This window comes from Malaclemys terrapin, chromosome 13, assembly GCF_027887155.1.
Source record: "Malaclemys terrapin pileata isolate rMalTer1 chromosome 13, rMalTer1.hap1, whole genome shotgun sequence".
Classification (NCBI taxonomy): domain Eukaryota; kingdom Metazoa; phylum Chordata; order Testudines; family Emydidae; genus Malaclemys; species Malaclemys terrapin.
The window spans coordinates 17824031-17840348 of NC_071517.1; the positions used below are offsets into that span (position 1 = coordinate 17824031).

The 16318-nt window shown below is 44.2% G+C and overlaps 1 protein-coding gene across 5 annotated transcripts in view; it reads right to left on the bottom strand.

The window, feature by feature from the left end:
• TNRC6C (trinucleotide repeat containing adaptor 6C) overlaps nt 1-16318 on the bottom strand; it is a 578100-nt gene that overhangs the window by 359449 nt on the left and 202333 nt on the right. The gene's annotated exons all lie outside the window — the stretch shown is intronic.

The window sequence follows — 16318 nt, forward strand, 5'->3', positions numbered from 1 at the left end:
AAGAGATTCCTCCTGGATGACCCTGGACCTCCCTCGCGTGTTGCTCTGACATCCAGGCAAGGGGGATGGGGGATCAGCCTCCCATTCTGTTTTCAATGTAAACAGCCCTAAGAATCACAGAGGCACTGCTGTGTAATCAGGAACTGATTACATTCCCTAGTAGATTTCCAGGCTGACATTCTCAGTTTGTCAGATCAGCTTGTGCTCCCCTGTGTGAACAGCACACCATCATTCGAGGTGGGAAAACATTTCCCCCAAGTGGTTTGCAATGTCTGCTGGACCAAATTATTCCTCTCATCGTTAATGCTTCTCTCTCCAAGCCTTTTCACCCACGAAAAAGTTAGGATACCATTAGTATGACTGAAAATATCTCATCTAGGGTATCGCTGATGGAATGAGTGTTCTGATCATCTCACGTTGGGGGGAGAGGGGGAGATGGAGATATTCTGGCAGTACGCCCTTTTACTCTGGAGAGGACAGAATTAGACTAGAAGAGGCACCTCAGACAGTAGGCATTCATAGATTATACATCATTCATTATTTTGCTTTACCTCGTTAGCTTTCTTAGTACAGAAACAAAGGATTTGCCTTATTGGAGCAGACCCTGAACATTCCTTCTGCAGTGCCTGGCTGCCGATGTGTCAGGAAAAAAAGGAGGATTTCCCTTATCCACCTAGCTAATTGTTCCATTCTGTGGGGATGCTGTGTACATTTTTGCAAGATTCCTTCCTGACCACGGTAGGAATTCAGTTTATACCCTGAAGCACGTGGCTTAAGATGATAAAATTATGTGAGAAGTTATGTAACCGCAAAGGGAATTAATGGTCATACATTATTTAGTCCTTTTAAAAACCCAGCCAGAACATTTATCTCAATAAACACCTTAAGATAAATCCTCTGTAAAGTCAACATAAAAGGAGTGTTTGTTTTTTTTAGTGGTTCAAAATTTACTACCCTTTAAAGTTTACTTTGTGGTTGTTAATACAAATGGACACTTTTGTAAGGAGAAGATGCTGCTGATGGAATTCTTACAGTGGAAAACTAGCAGGAGAGGAGATTACAGTCCACAGATTATATAAGGCCCTCAGGGTGAACTGGCTGATGAGAAGCCCACAATTTATAACAAAAATTATGGCTTGCACTAGGACAGGAGCCACCAAAGAGCATTGCCAAAGGAGACCACAGTGCAGACCACAGCACCACACAGAGGAGGATGGGTGAGCATGCCACATGAACCCTGCAGGCTGCACCTCTGTATTAAAGATGGGAATGGCCTTTAATCTCCTCCATTTTATGCAAATTAGGTAGAGGCCTGTGGGGGGCTGCCAAGGAAACCCCTGATTGGGCAAAGCTTGTGATCCTCTGTGGACCTAAAGAAAAGGGTTCGTAGCTTGGCGAAAACAACAGAGGCAGATACAAAGCCCTGTGGCTATAAACGCAGTCTCACTAGAGAGAATGGGTCCTCTGAACAGAAAATTAGTAAGCAGGTTCCTGGAAAGGGGGGCCAGAATCAGGTGGGCCTGGGAAAGGTTACAGCCTTTGCTGCTCCAACCACATCCTCTTCATGCTTCTGACCTTTGTCTCTGCATGGCCCAAGGGAGAGGTCCCAGATCCAGTAATTGTTTGTGTTTTCCAAGAAGTCAGGTCAAATATCTGACCAAAGGGGAAAAAAAAACAAGTTTCTTCTGGCCCGGGTTTGATTCTGCCCAGTGTATTTTCAGTATGAAATAGACCACTTCAATCAACAATAGAAAATAACCCCTCCTCTCACCCACAGCAAAATCTTGAGTGGCTTTCATTCACTCTTGTTGCTGTCTAAAAGACAGTCAGAGACTGCTTGTGTCCATGCATGCAAGTGTGTTTGCAGATTCACCCATGTATAGTTGTGTCTGCCAGCGCACACTGGTATGTGTGTATGCATGCGTGAGTGCATCTCATTTTCATTCAGCTACACCCTATTCATAAAAACAGAGAGTTAACCACTCACTGTAAGTGATCTCTGCCATCTTTTGTGGGTTGAGAACCTGGAACGCTGCATAAATCATTATTCTTGCTAATTACCAGGAAACATCAAACAAGACAAGCGTTTTACTCTTCATCACTGAATTTTGTTATGCTAATTAGAGTTGTATAAGCTGTTGCTATTAAACCTGGAGAGTCAGAAAAAACATTTGCATTAATACCCACAAAGCTGCTTCAAAACCTAGTTATTAGTATTTCAATGAGGTTCAGGTTATCAAGGAGCTGCTGCCGTTTCAGGGGCTGGTTTGTTGTTTTCTTCTCCCCCCCTTCCCCAAATCCTGCTGTGAACTAAAATATAAATAAATGCAGGGCAATGCAGCGTGCTTCATGCAGACTGCACTGCCAAACAAGGAACAAAATGTATGAAGACAGGTTGAAGAGGAGCAGATATAAATGTGAAGGAAGCATGAACACCTTAGACTCTATTACTCCAATATATAGCACTTTTCAGCTTAGGATCTCAAAGCCCATAAGCCAACATTTTCAGAAGTGGGCACTGATTTGGGATGCCCAATTTGGACTTGGCTTTCAGAGGTACTGAACACCCAGTGCCTCTGTGGGGTTCAGTTGGAATTGTGACCACTCAGTATTCAGCTGAAAGATGAGCACCCAGACTCAGTGGCAACTTGTAAATGTTAAACGTTAACAAACAGATGCCTAAGTTTCATGATGCCCATTGTACAGATAGGTAAAGTGAGACAAAGAGAGGGAAAAGCTGCAGTTCAGCTCCAATAAGTGTCTTTAAAATATCTCCTGCTTACTCAGTCTTATACTGTGTGCTCAGGGTGACCTCTGTAGCCCATAGGGACTACCCAAGCAGAAGCAACACTTATGCATTTTCATCAGACTTGCAGGGTAGAATTCTGCCCTTGCTTACATGTACATGTTGCTGTAGACAATTGGTTAACTGGTGGAAGTGAGGGCAGCATTTGAGCTGCAGAGGATATCAGTGACAATGATGCTTTGGCCCAGCTGAATGTGGTTGCGTATTGCAGCCAATAGGCTGCTCAGAGGTTCCTGATAATGAGTTCATAATACACTTCTACCGCGATATAACGCTGTTCTCGGAAGCCAAAAAATCTTACCGTGTTATAGGTGAAACCGCGTTATATTGAACTTGCTGTGATCCACCGGAGTGCGCAGCCCCACCCCCCGGAGCACTGCTTTACCGCGTTATATCCGAATTCGTGTTATACCGGGTCACGTTATATCGAGGTAGAGGTGTATATTGCACTTACAGTGATTGCTATCCAAAGTCAGCATTTGCCAATAGTTAGCATAGTGTAGAATCTGAGACACTGGTAGTTTTTCCATAGACTGAGAATAGGAAAGAACTCTGTTATAATGACTAGCAATCTTTTTTCCACCTAATCTTTTAGTTACAACCATCGTATGTGGCGGTTTCCATCAGAGGGTCTCACCACATTTTACAATGCTCAATTATTCCTTGGCATATCTCTTTGATGCAGTAATTATTATCCCCATTTTACATATCAAACAGATATAGAAAACTTAAGTGACTTGCCCAAGATAAGACAGGTAATCTGTGAACAAGCTAGGAACAGAACTCAGATCTTTTGCCTCACGGTACTGGGTCTTAACTACAAGATCATCCTTACTGTTAAGTGTTTGGGAAGGAATGAAGAACCATGAGAAATGTTTCCCTTCCATCACACTGAGCTGCAGGCATAATTTTTCTTGTGATCATTTTGCTTCTGGTGATCACTACAGCATGGGGGCTTAATTCTCTGGTGTCTGACAGGTCTGTGCTCAGCATTAGGTATCTGTAAGGCGAAGGGGATGCTTAAGGATGTAATTATAGTTATGAGTAAGAGTCTTTAAGCCATAATTGCAGTGTATGTTGTTGTTGGACTGCATTTGACCTGTGTAACAGACAAACGGCCCGTTGTGTGCCAACTGGTATCCAGACATCCATAGCGGACTTCATCAATTAGTACAATCCTCACCTGTTGGCTAGACTCGCTGTGTGTCTTTCAGTTCAGGACACAAAATTAACTTCTGTGACATTTATTTCACAGTAAAGAGTAGACCACATTGACAGCTGGCTGTCACTTAAATAATACATCTTGAGCTATATATCTAATCCACAGTGTTATTCTATTGACTGGGCTACAAGTTATTGGCTTTTAACAGAGCATTTGTCACTTGCTGCTGAAAAGGGAAATCTGTCCTGTCCCACAGTATATTGCTGTCCAAAAAACCCAAAACAAACAAAACCCTCCATTATTTTTTGTGGGTTAAAACATACAAGTGAATTTAGTACAGACTAAGGGCAGTCTATTGTAATAATGATGAGTTATAGTGTTAACACTGCTTGCCCCATAGTTTTTCTGCTACATGTTAATTCTACCCACAGCATGCCCCATTCCTCCCTGCTACTGCACTCCTCAGCTTCTACTGACCAGAGACTGTCAATCACACTAACCTATGCTGTGCTCTTTCTGAAATGACCTAACCTGGTATTAGAACCCATGTCATCTGAGCTGAGAAACCAGAGCACTGGCTTACTGTGCTTCTCCCAGCATTAATCTCCCTCATTTCCAGTGGCAACTGATGCTTTACATTCCCTCAGGTCTCATTTACATCTGTATGTGTCCAAAAAAATAAGCCGTATTCCCTACTGTGTCCAATAGACAATGTGAAGGTCTCGCTTTTTTATGTTGGTATGAATCAGTGTAAGAAGAAGGGACAGTTGGCAAGGACAGTGCCACCATCCTTTGGGGCCTATTCTAACTCCCTAGCCTCCCTAATCATAGGCAGATTAAATAATAAAATAATAATAATAATAATAATACAAAAACCACAGCAGCAAATCTATGGTAAAGAGAACTCTAAGACGGATGAGGAAAATGAAGACACTATGAAATGCAATAGATGTCAACTTCTACTTATTTTTTAATTTCATCTCTTACAAGCTTTTTGGAAGCTAACATGATTAAGTTCTTCACACAATTTATTAGCATCATGTTGGAAATCCAGCAGTATATTATGCTGTCTCAGTAATCCAATTAGTAAAATGTATTTATTTAACCAGAATATTAGCGACACACAATCCCAAATGCAGTAAAGTCCCTTATCCTGGAGTTCCTCTCGCTACTCAGAATGCATTTCCTAGCTATGGAAAGGTTTATTCTAATGATATAAATATTATCCCTATATTTTTAGAACAACAGAGGTAAACTGAGCTTGCATACTCAGCACACAGCTTCTAGCAATAGATATTGGTGTAGATTTCACAGCTTTACAGTACCAGCCCCTCCTCCCCTCACAAAAAAAACACAACAAACCAAAACAAAAAAACAAAACAAAACTATTTCCAGCTGGATTTCTCAGCCAATTGCTCATAAAGTATAGAACTTTCTTTCATATGGAAACCCAAATGCACAAGTAGGCTTGTATCATCTTTCAAACTTTAGCCTGATTGGAAAGATCTTTAAAATAAACACAATGTGACACATGAAGGGTCTTAACATTTGCACATTCGTTCTCTAGTGTAAATGAATTTAGAGCTGGTGAAAGGGGAAGTGATTGACAGCCTCTGAGTCTGAAGCAGGACAGAAGTAGCATAGGCAGCAGCATACAACTTTCGCACCACCACCACCACACGCAGGCTTGCCAATGTATCTCGACCCTAAACTGAAGAGACCACCTCTTGGGGTTTGCTTAGATTTTTAGCTCTTTGGGGCAGGGACCGTCAGTTCGTTCTGTGGTTATACAACGCCTAGCAGGATGCTTTATGATGGGGGCTCCTGGTCACTACCACAATACAAATAGATAATTGGGGTTGCCCTCTACGTCTACTCAATCCTTGACCTTTCTGCAGAGAATGCCAGCCAAGGGCTCGTCTTGACGTGGATTATGGCAATGGCTTTTGTGAAGCAGTAACACCAATTTGTCTCTATTTCTTTCTTTCCTTTCAGTGAGCAGCCATCACTCAATACAGCAGTGATTTCTGGTCACTATCAATACAAGCTAGATTTGAACTAGCAGCCTAGCACATTTACATTCCCCTGAACCTGCCAGTTCCTCACAAGTTTTACGATCCTTTTAGTGAGTTCCTTTTTGCATATCCTACCATTTTGTGAACATAGACTGAGGTGCTTAGAACATGGGTTCTCAGCCTGGGGCCCAGAGCCTCCAGCTGGGGCACAATCAGGTTCAGGGGAGTCACAAACACTCTCCTTTCCTTTATAGCTAGATGGGGTGGCTGGGGAATCCCGAAACTTTTTCTGGTGTAATGTGAGGTCACAGCATGGAAAAGATTGCGAGCTACTGGGCAATTAAAGGACCTGCCTCTCCCCATAGCTTTAGGACCTACCCCTTAAGACATCTAAGCAGGGCCGGCTCCAGGGTTTTGGCCACCCCAAGCAGCCAAAAAAAAAAAAAAAGCCGTGATCGCGATCTGCAGCGGCAATTTGGTGGAATGTCCTTCGCTCGGAGCTGGAGTGAGAGACCGTCCGCCGAATTGCCGCCGAATAGCTGGACCTGCCGCCCCTCTCCGGAGTGGCCGCCCCAAGCACCTGCTTGCCAAGCAGGTGCCTGGAGCCGACCCTGCATCTAAGGTAAAATGATAAGGTTCCTGGGACTAGGTTGTGGGGATCCGGCATGGCAGAGAGAGGATGTACCTAGGGCTTTCCAAATAATCTGCCAGGCACTGGTTTGCTTTCGGCCTTTGGGAACCAAACTCCAGGGTATGATGTGGGGGGGAGCGGGCGAGGCTGGCTTCGGGGGCAGGAGGGAACCACCCCCCAACACTCGCCAGCGGCGCAGCTGGGGCCAGGTCGCTGCACTCCCGCCGCCGGTGAGTGCAGCCCCGGCCCTGCTGCAGAGTTCAGGGAAGTAGGGGCGGGAAGAGGTGGGGCGGGAGTGGAGCAGGGGCAGCAGCCTTGGGGAAGAGCCAGAGTACGGGTTGGAGCAGCACGCAGCTGCGTAGGGCACCAGGAAATGTGGTGCCCCAAATATGTGTTTGTCCAATTGGTTCTTAAAAACCTCTAGTGATGGGGAGTCCACAACCTCCCTAGGGAATCTATTCCAATACTTAACTATCCTTATAGTTAGAAAGTTTTTCCTAATAGCTATCTTAAGTCTCCCTTGCTGCAGATTAAGCCAATTACTTCTTGTCCTACCTTCAGTAGACCTGAAGAACATTTGAACACTGTCCTCTTGATAATAGCCCTTAACATATTTTAAGACTCTTTTCAGGTCCCCTCTCCTACCCAGTCTTCTTCAAGCACTACAGGGTTAAACCTATTGAAAGAGAGACCAGAATCCATACAAATGATCCCATTACTTTCTGCACCTCTCCCCAAAGTAGAGCTTGCTGAATAACAGATATTTCGATTTGCTGGCACTTCCAAAAAAATCAATATAAAAAAAATCATTTCAGGTCGAATGAAATGCTACATTTGATCCCAAACAAAGTATTGTGTTTCAATTTCAAATATTTTTTGTTTTAATTTTTTTTCAAAAATAAAGAAAATTTCTGAATGAAAGGTTATTTTGAAATTGAAAAATCAAAATATTTCATTTTGATATTTTCCAAGTGAATGTTTGGATTTGTTCCGATTTTTTTTTTCTGACTGAAACAATTTAGCAAAATCGACACAAATTGGGGAAATCTTTTGGGATTGCCGAATGTGCATTTTTTAAACTAAAAAAAGTTCTGGTAAAAAAATTTCACCCAACTGTACCCCAAAGAGACTAAAATCTAGACCAGAGGCAGCCCATGCATGTCAGAACCCAGCAGATAAGAAGAGATTAGTGTGGGCGCATGTCATTGAGACCCAGTAATACGTTTCCCCCTGCAGTCCCCTTTCAGAGCAGGAGTGGGTTTTTTATTCTCCCCAAGTTAATGTGAGATCCGTTCTCTGTGCCTTTTGTTTTGGGAGCTATTTAATGAAAGCTCCAATTGCCAAAGTGGGGTGGGGGGGTGGGGGAGGGGAAAGGGAGGAGTTAATAGCCATTCACAGTTAGTAACAGACTTCGTTTGCAACATGTCTGAAAAATGCCAGCATCATCAGACAAAGGATCTAACTTTTTCTGCCAAGGATTTGCAATTTTGTGTTTATTTTCACAGACCCTCCTCCAAATAAATCATTACTGGAATGTGGGGAAGTGTCTGTTCCCCCTGCTGATGTGCTGAGCTTCAGAGAGAGAGAGAGAGAGAGAGTGTATGTGTGTGTGTGTGTGAGAGACAGAGACACACACACACACACACACACACACACACACACACACAAAACTTGGAGACCCTCAAAATAATACTAATGGGAATTACCCATGTAAATTAGAGATTAATAGACCTCAAGGAATTAGTTACTGTGGGGAGGGTTCATACTTCCTAAACAGGGGATTCTGCACCTAGTGCGTAATAGGGCAAAGACTGGGAGTCACGACACTGGAGTTCTACTTCCAGCTCCAGCAGTGACTCTGTGTGGCTGCTCTGTGCCTCAGCTTCCCCATCGGCAAAGCAGCTGTAATGACTTACCTACCTCATAGAAACGTTGCAAGGCTTATTTGATGTTTGCATGAAGCATTTTGACATCTTTGGACAAAAGGCGCTGTAGAAGTGCAAAGCATGATCAGCTGTGGCCTCCATGGGCTCTGTGCATGGAGTGAGAGGTGGGCGATCTTTATGCTCCAAAAGCCACATCCAGTGATTTTCCACAGAGACTAAATGCCAGGGACACAACCGATCATTTTCCAAAAATGTCACGGACATAAAACACTTGTCCCTCTTATTAAGCAGCCTTAACAAAATAAGAATCAGGTTTCTTCCCCCCCCCAACTCCTTTATTCAAAGTCTTGATGGCAGCTGATAGGGGTTCTCCTACTTCACCTTTAACAGGATATTAATAAAAAGAAGCCCTCTAAGCTTCCCACGCTGGGGTGATGATGAGTCAGACTCAGTCTCTAAACGAAGACATCTCCTGCAATATTTCCCCCTCCAGACTAATAGCCAACAATGTATGCCTTCCACATTAATGATAAGGGTACAAGGGGAAACAGACTGCTCGCCTGTTCCGCTGACATTACACTCTTCGATGTACCCACCAACTTCCCCTAAGGCAACAGAGCTAGTAATAGGTTCCTCTAACTGCCTCCTGCATCAAACCTGACACCGGCCGCTTTCTTCTCTTTTCTCACCACTTGGCTTACCGCTCTGTCATTGTCATTGACTTTGACTTAAAATAAAATAATAATAAAAATAAAAAGCCTCCCCATACTCTTAGGATTGTAAGTTAGTGAAGGGCAGCCACCGGGGGCGGAGCAGGAGAGAGGAAGGTGGAGGGGCTTTCTCTTGCGGTGTCTGCATCTGAGCTGGGGAGAAACAAAGAGGGGATGCTGTGACCACTTGCAGGGCTGAGTGGACAGTGAGGCTTATGCCACAGGAACAGCCCCCGTAACAGGATTCACGGGGATGGTACCTACTGATGGCACAGGAACCCCTTCCCTTCCCCATCAGGATTCACAGGGATGATGCCCAGCCATACAGGTTGCTCTGTCACTGATTTTCGCAGTGGTGACAGGATTTGCTTTGATTTTGCACTGATGTTAAGAGTACTGGGCCTCTGAGGGAGGGGTGGCTCTTCTACCTCTGTCATCATCCCAACCTCAAAAGCATGCTGAGGGTACCCTCCTTACCTGCCTACTGCAAGAAGGAGAAGGGAAGGTTCCTGGAGGGCTCTTTCTCCCCCGAATGTCTGTTCTAGGACTGTGGAGGAAGGATGTTTCTCCTCCCCCAGCTCCTGAGAAGTAAGGTTATCTCAGCAAATCTTACAAGCTCCTTGAGAGCTGGAAGTGGGAGAATCTGAGGTTAGTCAGGGCCTGCTGGTCAACACTATGGAGGTTGTGTTCCTTTCACCTAGCAGCCAGGCCCAGCTGAATGACTATTGCTGTTCTAGAGTGAGTATGATTCAGTGGTTTGGCCAACAGCCTGGTAACTGGGACTCCTGGGTTCTCCCCAGAAGTCTGGGCCTGGTTCCCTGTCAGCTTCTCTGTCTCTGTTTGTAACATGGGTGACACACCTCCTCGTTCATGCAGTGCTATAAAAGCCTCCCTTTGTGCTTAGGCTTTGGCTGGGCTGTTTCCTTTAATTCCTTCTCTCTGGTATCTCTCCTCTAGGACCCAGAGTCAGCAGTGATCTGGGGCCTGGGCATGCCTAGATCTAGAGGAGAACATCTCTCCGAACACCTCTAGGCAACCTCATTAGCTCCCCATTGCGTCTCATTCCTCCATCTACCACAGTGGTGACCCCAGAGATGTACCTCTCCTTATGCTATGGTATAGGGCTGTGGGATGGTGAGTGGGTGCTTGCCCATGGAGAAGTAAGTGGATTTCCCTTGGGGAAATGAGAGGGAGGGCTGAGGAGGGGTGACCTTGTTAGATCCCAAAAGTGGGAGGGAAACCATTAGGCTTCAGGATGGTACAAACTTTCATTCACTACTAACATGGGCTTCTATGGCAAGCCCCAATAAAGTACTTTATGCAGGCCTTGCAGGGGGTGGCTTTCTGCTAATAACCTCTGATGTATGCCCTGTCTGGTTTCCGGGTGAACTGTTGTGTGCAACAACGTTCTACAAGAAAAAAAAAGTTAAGTTTTAAATCAAGAATATTCCATGTGCTCCCTGTGTCCTCTGATGCTCTGGGTGGCAAAGACACAGGGTGAAGATAGGGGGCAATGGGGTCAAACTGTGGATGTGGCTAACACGTGTTAAGAACTTACCTATGTTCTTAGTGAAGAGAAGATGTCACAGCCATTACATTCTGATGGGCAGGAGCATTGTAGGCTGGCACTAGGAGGCTCCGGTCTGGCTTCTATGCCAGTGCTGGTTATCTGCATTGGCACCACAGTGGTACAAAGTAACATGGTGGTGGATGATTTTGTGCTTAGCCTTGCTCAGAGTAAGTATGTTCAAGACTTAACACAATCCAGTCCATGACAGCAGTAAATGAAACTGAGAATCATCCACCAGCTGGTTGGCTGCTACCTGAAATGAATTTCACTCCAGTTCTTAGTGAACAGGCATCCTTTTCATCGCAAAAACCAACACACTGTTGTTAGCAGGGTCAGTGGTGAAGTTACTATGAAAGGGAGAAGGAAAGAGGTATGTCTGAGCACTACATTTTAAACCTGTGAACAGTGGAAGACAGTTAATTTTTCTTTCCTGCAGATCAAATCCACTTTGGACACAGCAAACAAGTATAAATGCAGGATATAGACCACTATAGACTTGCAAAGTTCCTATACGGCACTTCCATTCAGCTGGAGCAATGGAGGCACAGTTGGCCTTTGGCATTTTAACTGCCATGCTGTCTAACTCTGCTCTGAGCCGATCTATGGGACGCCATATATATATATATATACCAGAGGCTGCTGACACTTTGCATATAGCAGAGTTCTCACCACTGGTATCACCAGTGGAGCTGCAGAAGTGAGGAATGGTTCAGAAAAACGCCTAGTGTTGATGGAGACAGTGTATCCCCTTCTAGTGACTGGTTCACGTATGAGACTTTGAGTGAATCTCCTGGAGAAGGAGTTTACTAACCAGAACATTTGTGGAAATAGCGAATTGTGTGCGACTATCTGAGAATATCTGCCCCAAGCTATTTTGAATTCATTAAACACAGTGTTTGCCCCACACTCTATGAGCTAGACTCATCCAATCAAGGATCAGAAACAACATCAGGTGACCCATTTGTCTGACCAAAACCTAACCAATGCAGTTTGAATTTTGAATCTCAAACACTCACAACAAACGGCTTGCAAACAAGCTGAAGACCAAAGGTAATTGGTAGAAATTATTTGGGTAATAATTCTAAATAATGAATAAATCTGAGAAAACTGCAAGCTGTTCACAGACAATTCACCAACAAGGAAAAAAGGCTGAATCAGCCCAACAGTTTATTCACTATAAATTATTTATTCAGCTGTAGCTGTAACCTTATTTAAAGCATTAGTACCCAATTAGGCAACTGTTCATCATTCAGCACATTCTAGTCCATTATAGGAGGAACAGTCTCTTCAGTGCCCAGCACTGTACATTCTGTAATTTGGATACTTTTCCCTTACATATGGCAGCATTGTCCAGGTGAAGGCCTCAAAGAGCTGCACAAATGTTAACAAGTTTAGCCTCACAAGACTCCCAGGAGGGAGATAAGTATCGTTATCCTCATTTTATAGCTAGGGAAACAGAAGCACAGATTGATTAGGGACGTAATGTTCAGAAATGGCCTTTAATGGTGGGTACCTCCTTTTGTATTCTTTGCATGCCCAATTTGGGATACTTAGAGCCTGATTCTCAGAGCTTGACTGCACTTAGAGTTGAAGATGCTCAACATCTCTGAAAATCAGGCCCTGGGAATCTCAAATTGAGCACCCCAAAGATGAGGGAGGAACCCCAAATTAGGGGCCACTTTTGAAAATGTTGGATCTTGGGACTTTCCCCGAGGTCAAAGAACAAATCTTTGTCTGAGAGGAAAATCGGATCTAGCTCTCCTTTCTCCCATTGCGGTAAGCACAAGCCTCTCTCTATTAGCTACAGCTTCTGCAAAAAAGAATAGCACTTCCCCAAAACACATTTTATCTATGCTGTCTCAAGACTCCCCTGCAAGTGGACACAGCCTCTCAGACAAACAGTAAGTACAGAACAGTGTCAGGAGTCGGACATCAGAGCCAAGCATACCGGGTTCTGGGACTTTGGAAGTGCTACCGGCTGCTGCAGAGCCTGGGCTCCTTTTCAGAAGATCCTGCAGCTCTCTGAGCTATGGACACCTGGTGCAATGTCACCACCCCATTGCAGTCAGCATGTGCCATTGGAGCTGTCTGAATGGAGGGGGTGGGGATGCAAAACAGAGAAGAGACAGGTTTGATATGAAGTTTCCAATTGAAAAAAAGCATTTAGGGACTTGAGCCCTCCCCTTCCCTTGTTTTAGGGGGGGGGTGGAGTGTGGGAGAGGTGAGGGGAGATGTTTCCCACATTGGCACGAAAGGGGCAACACCTTTATGAGAATGATTCTAATGTAATGCTCTAGACTAAAGCTGGCTGTGGCTGAAATAGTTAATTACTGCTCAGCTGTCTGAAGCCTTTAATGACTCTGATTAATTTCTCTCCCCTTTTTAAGAATTCTCTGCATAAGTGATTTGCTCCTCCACCCCTCTCCTTTTCTCTTTGTAGAGCTGTTTTCAGGCAAGGCACTGTGCTGGAGTTATTTATTCCATTCTGTGCTGCTTACCCAGCACTGCAGCAAAGCTCCCGTAAGCCCAAATCCCCGGTCTGTCGTATGTGGCGCTCTGAGCCATGGCAGGGCAGTGAAAGCCATCTTGGCATTGTCCTTCTGTTTTAGGTCCCTTTCCGGCATCAGAGCTCAGGGACTTGTTTTTTAACTGAGCGAATTTCTTCCTAGAACAGTGAGTGAGTGCGTAAGTACCTGAAAGAACTGATTTATGGTTATTAAAACCAGACAGAGCCTTTAATGCAGGGATTGCTCTCTGGCACTGGATGAGAAAAGAACAATGCTAGCTGCACTGATGTTTACAGGCAGTGGTGGGGGTAGGGAGTAGGGTTCCTCCAATACCTGTCATTGGTCCCCGTTTCTCCCCTGGGACATGAAAGCGAAGAAGGGTCTTTGTGTGCACCCATACCTAGAGGGAGTGCTGCATAATCATATTCCTAACCGCTGTGTTGCTGTGATCTACATATGCCGCACTGCATTCCACTGATCCGGGGAGTCAGAGAGACTCCTGCCCCCTCCCCCTTGCCCATTCCCTGCTTAGTGGCCTGCTCTGTGACCTCCTTCCAGGCAGGGAGGAGACAAGTTTCCTCTGTGCCCTCTTGGTTCAGCAGTTCATCCCTGCTACTATATTATTTATTCTAATGCTGTTGTAACTCCTGCCATTGCCCCCCGCTCTCCCCATTTCCCCCCTCCCTCTCTCCATCACCACTAGCTGCACCATTATACGGGACCCACAACCCTGCCAGCTGAGTAATTAGACCTCCCGATCCCTTCAATCCCCTTCTCTGTTGTTTACCGAGCACCTTCAGGCAATCTAACGTTATAGAATATTTTGCAGCAACTATGCCCATCCATCAGCCTGGGACTGCAGCCCTGATGGAGGACCGAACTGAGGGAATTACACGGCGCCTGGCACAGACACAGTATTTTAAAAGTAAACAACTGTACACCTCTCTGTGCTGCTTCCAATCCTGTTCTCCATCTGTTAGAATAATTACTACATGAATTATTATTATTACTGGTTGTGAGTAGGAGCGGATTTCTCTTTCTTTCCACATGTTAAAGATCATGTACTGGCTGTAACACAGTATACGCTGCATAGCCCCCTTTCTTCAAAAATAAATCTGTCCAAAAGGGATCTGTATCATCAGCTGGTGTCAGTCACAGATTGCAAGTAGAATATAATAATAATGCATTGCATTTACTGCCTTTTGTCGAAAGATCTCATCCCAACAGTTTACAAACCACAGTGCCCCTGGAAGGGAGGTGGGCGTTTATTATCACCAGTTTACAGTAGAATAGGGCCCAAAGGGGAACAGAGGATCTGGGCCAGGCGAACATTGGGAAGGTTCAGATCTGAGATCTGTGGCTCTAATTTGTCTCCATGATCCACCTGAGCGAGCCTGTCAAAGGTGTACTGAAACAGTCACCATTTGGATTTGAGCACTCCTCCTCCCCGCACTGCACACTCCTGACATTCATATTTGGATCTAAACACCATGGCTCAGGTCCATCTCCACTTACAGATGGGGAAAGTGAAGCATCAAGAGATTTTTCCAAGGTCATCCAGTAGAGCCAATGGCAAGGTAAGGAAGAGATCCAGGCCACTGCTCCACCACTCTAACCACTAGATAATACTGGTTCACCTTTTGTCTATATGGTCCCCATTCTCTGTGTACCCAATCTATTCCCTGCTGAAGTCAAAGAGACTCTTTCTGTTGACTTAAATGGAAGCTGGAGCAGGACCTAAGTTTCTCACTAATTTGGGGCCAGATTTGATCTCATGAGTAGCAAGGTAAATCAGGAATAACTCCAGCGACTTCAGCAGAGTTACTCCTTACCTACACTAGTGTAGCTGAGATAGAGTTTGTCTCTATTATTTCAAAGTGTTCTCTCTTGCTTTCATTGTACTTCATCTACAGTATGAAATAAGCCTTTCCAAAGTGTGGATTTTCCCTAATAGACAAGGCACAGCCAGTGAGATGAAAGCATTTCCTAGGTTAGTTTGCTCTAATGAGTGTCCGGACGGACACGGACACGGACACCGACACACACACTAGTACCTTTTGCTGTGATTCTTTTAAGAGCCCTAATTTTGGAGACTGCTGCTGTTCCAGATGTCTTGTTACTTCATTTAAAGCATGTGCTTAAGTGCCATTGAAATAAGTGAAACTTAAGCCCATGCTTAAGTGCTTTGCTGAATCAGGCCCTCAATTAATGACAAAGATAAAAAATCATCACTGTTTCAGAAAAGGAAAGATGTGAAAATACAACAAACCTATTTTAAAAACCAGCCACCTATTGAAGGCAAGAGACACCAAGAATCCATACTCAACACTACACCTTCAAAATAATACAATACAAGAAGCTGGAGGAAAAGGGACCCCATTACATGTCTCCAGTTCTGTCCCCCACATGCCGAGCCATAGACAAAGTGTATGGTTCTGCATGGGAGAAGTCAACTGTCTGAGTTAATGTTTGAGCTGGCTTTGAAATCTGAGCAACCATCATGTACGATCTCTGGAGTTCACCACCATGTTCAGTGTAAGCTACCATTGCTTTAGGAATAAATGAAATAGCTTGAGTTTATCCATGTAAATTAAAAGAAAATCCCAGCAAACCATAAAAATACAGGACCACATGGAAATCATTGATGCCTCATGATACGGAGGTGTAGGTAAGCGGAGAGATCATACTGCACACCTAAGGAAGAATAACTAGAGCTGTCTGAAAAATGCAGAAAATATTTTCCAACAATATTTCATTTTTTTTCATCAAACATTTCAAATTTTCAAACAATGTTGACCACTCTGAGTTGGTTGAAAAGCATAAAAATATCACAAAACATTTCAAACAATTTTCGCAAATTGGATTTTTTAAAAACTATCTTTAAAAACAATCCTTTGAATGATACATGGCATAACCCTCAACTTCTAGTCATCTAGGAATGCAAGTCAAATGGTTCAGAGTGCAATAACACAAAGTAAGACAACACACAGAGAAACAAATATTTCTATGTTGTTCTCAATAGCAATATTAT